Genomic DNA, 3,749 nt, shown 5'->3' with positions numbered 1-3,749 from the left:
TGAGAGGCCCAAGTTGGGCACGGCGAGCCCCAGGAGGGGGGGGTCGCACGACTGAGAGGCCCAAGTTGGGTACGGCGAGCCTCAGATAGGGTTCAGCATTTTGAAGGAGCCCAAGTGTGGGCACTGGGAGCCCCAGATAGGGGGCCGCATTGTTGGGAGGCCCAAGTTGGGCACGGCGAGCCCCAGACAGGGGAGCAACGTTTAGGAAGCCCAAAGGTGGGCATGGAGACGGAAGACCCAGGGAAAACAGGGAGGGGCCAAAATAGTGAGAGAAGTGAGAGAACAACAATTCCATCGGCGAGGTGTGGACTGCAGTGTAGGGGAGGAAACGGAGCCGCAGATAGCGCCCCCTTAGGGGGGGGCAGTATAAGGGCAGCCTCCCGCTAATTAACACCAATTAATTAATTAAGATCAAGGCATGGCAGGCGAGTAGGCGGGCAGTTGCCCCAGAGACAGGTGTGGGGGCCACATTGAAGGTGGCCCAGATCATGTACCTGTCACAAGGGCAAAGCACAAAATCTTTCCCAGTAACTTTAGCACATACTGTTTTGTGGTTAAAAATTACAATCTGCTCATTACTGGAAAATCTTTTTATTTTTTGTGAGGGTGTATTTAGATAATTAAAACAATTTAGTTTTCACCTTTTTAATGACCATGGCATAGAATAAACCACACTAAGTAATTCATAAACAACAAACACTACCTTTGAATTCCCTAAAAATACTACTTTTCAAATTTTCAGTGGATTTTTACTGCCATATAAGTATTTTTGAATTTCAGGAATTTAAAGAAGGAATGCAGTTTTTCAACTCAAGTGATGATGTTTATAGAATTGGAAAAATGTAGGCACTTTTATACATGCTCCAAAGGTGACAAGCTTTAGTTCAGGTGCCCCTGCCACCATTTTTACATTCAGGGGACGCTGATACACAAGTTGCAGAAGGCTGCTGGAGTGCAGTAATTGACACACTCCAGCAGATTTGATTGCTTCAGTCTGCTCTAACACGCTGGAATTCCAGCAACTCAAAACAGCCTTCATGCTCATGTATAGCACCTTGTGATAGCAACACCATCTTTAATATCAGAAAGTGGGAATATTTTCATTCTCTAACATGCTGTAAACATCCTTCTCAACCCCCTGCCTCCCCCCCACCCTTTTTCTTTTTTTTTTTTTAAACTATCTTAGCACTTACCCAAAAGTAATAATTAAGATAATTGTAAAGTGATTGTATCCACAAGTAGGGAAGTGATGCCAAATAGGCTCCCCTATAATCCACACAAGCTTTAGAAGTAATTCCACAAAACTGCCAAAGCCTGTTGTGACTTTCTATATAGTATTTATTGCCCTATACATTGTACATATGCTTATATCTGAAAGTTAGAGATAATACAGTATGTTGTATGTAGAAAAGATCATTCTAAATGCCTTGCGAATGATCCATTGGAACTAACTTTTTCAGTCTTTTTCACTAAGTCAATTGTAGACTGGTTGTTTGTGTCCATGTATGTTTCTGAATGGGAGTTTGAGTGGAGAGTTCCCTGAGTTTGCCCAGGCATCTTAATCCTTACCATTAACTTCACTGAAAGCGTGCTGAGCAGAAGCAGAAAAGGAGGAAGAGGGAATTTTTCATGAGTACTTACAGAAGAGGAGAAAGGAGCTAGCAGGAGAATCAACAGGTTGGCTGGAAGACATCATGGTGTCAAACCTGTGCCACTGCCAGCTCTTCCTCTGGACCTGAGCAGGCTATGTTCAGGTACAGCTACTGTCTACCAAGGTTTCCACCTAGGTTCCGGCCTGGCTTTGCAGGAACTGAGGCCTGCATCCTTGCTAGGGATGCAGGCAGAGGAGTGTTTGCTGTGTAAGAGATGCCTCCTTGTAAATTATCTCAGTGATCAGGTAAGTAAGGAAGAGGAGTGGGGATGATAGGCTCAGAATCATCTGGGAGCATGAGTTCTTCTTTGACTCAATGGACAAAGGGACCTCTAGCATCAGGGAAGACGGACAGCCAGAGAAGGCATTAAAAGATACAGAAAACGCAGGTTCTGTGGAAGGTAGAAGCTGGCAGATTGTCACCTCTGGCAACAAATAACACTCCTCTTCCAAACCTGTGGCTGCCCAGCTGGAGAACAGGTATGAAGCCCTGGTATCAGATAAGGAATTCACTCCAGTGGCAAGAGAAGTCAAGCCATGTACCCCTGGAGGGAGTGGGAGTAACTGAGACTACTGCTGCCAAGAGGAAGTGATGGGTGGTAGTGGTTGGTGACTCCCTCCTACAGGGCATGGAGACATCCATCTGAGAGCCTGAACTGCTTGTTTGGGAGGTCTATAGAGGCACTTAAAACATTTCATCCAGAATAACTTACTATGTGGACACACTTATTTTGGAACAAGCGTACCTAGTTCTGAATTAGGTTAGTTCAGCTGGATACTGTAATTCTTGTTCCAGAATAAAAGTACCCATACGGAAGGCTGATTAGGAATATTCCATTTTACTGTGAGTTAACTCCCTATGAAAGAAACCCCTTGAAAACAGTGTAATACCTCGTGCTACTGTTTCTAGTGATATTGATCTTTGGCAAGCATGAAAATTAATTCTACGGGGATAAGCATGCTTAAAATTAAGTTAGGAAGGCAAAGGATCCCCATTCAAGAATATGTACATCTTTTCAGAAGCATGCTGCTATGGGCTGGGTAGGCTATCACTTTCTGATGACTTTTTCATTCTCATGCAACCTGTATTAGTAGGAAAGTAGTAAAGGCAACTATTATTAAAGCCAGCTTACCATCTGCCAAGTCTTTCAGTAATTCCACACATTACTAGAAGAGAAGCCAAACACTCTAATTGATTTACAGCACAACAATCTTGGGTTGTTGGGGTTTGTTTGTGTGGGTTGTTTTTTTTGGGGGGGGGGGGGGGGGGGGGGGAAGGTTTGGGGGGGTGGTGTTTTTTTTTTTTTTTGTTTTGTTTTTTCTTTTTTCAGGTCTTTTGGAAATCCTTTTGCTTTCAAAATCATCCATGGCCTTTTGCATTATGCCAACTGCTCTTATACTTCTGAGCCATAAGAACCAGAGGCTGCTTTCTCTTCCCTAAATCCAAGAGAGCACAGCTTGATTCCATCAGAGGACAAGAGCAACATCTACTTTGTAGTTAAATACGTCTTTTTATTCAAAAGAGCCATAAAGTTGAAAATCCACTAGTCATTTCACTTATTACATATGTTAAGAGGTTTTAAATCCTTGACCAATATTCAAAGTGTTTAGGATATATCCATCGAAAATACTGAGGTATGCTTCATTCCTACATCCCACATAAAACAGTGATTCAAATTATATATTGTCGCAGAGCACCTCGGAGCTCTGCTCCTAGGGAGTAGAAACTGCCAGGGGGAGAGAGCCCTGGCAGGTCATAATGAGCCCAGCTGAGTGTCGCCAGGGTAACGAGCCCAGCTGCGGGTTGCCGGGGCAGCTAAGGGGAGCCAACTGCCTGTAGGAGGCGGGGCCTGGCCCTTATAAAGCCAAGGGCTAAGACCAGGCTGGCAGTTTCCTGCCAGCAGCCGGAGAGGCAGGAGCTCCCTCGGCCGAGATGTAGCAAGAGGCCTGACTTGCAAGTACAGCTCACGATAGCCCTGAGAGGATGGGGCACTATGGTTTAGCCAGGAGGCTCTAGTTTATGTTCAGGCTTGCATATTACACCGGAGGCTTGGGTGAGGTTGTAGGGGTTGGAGGAGGCCTCATAGGGACCCCAGAG

Source organism: Alligator sinensis, unplaced genomic scaffold (genome assembly GCF_000455745.1).
Source record: "Alligator sinensis unplaced genomic scaffold, ASM45574v1 scaffold862_1, whole genome shotgun sequence".
Lineage (NCBI taxonomy): Eukaryota > Metazoa > Chordata > Crocodylia > Alligatoridae > Alligator > Alligator sinensis.
Note: the sequence above shows the minus strand (reverse complement) of the source record.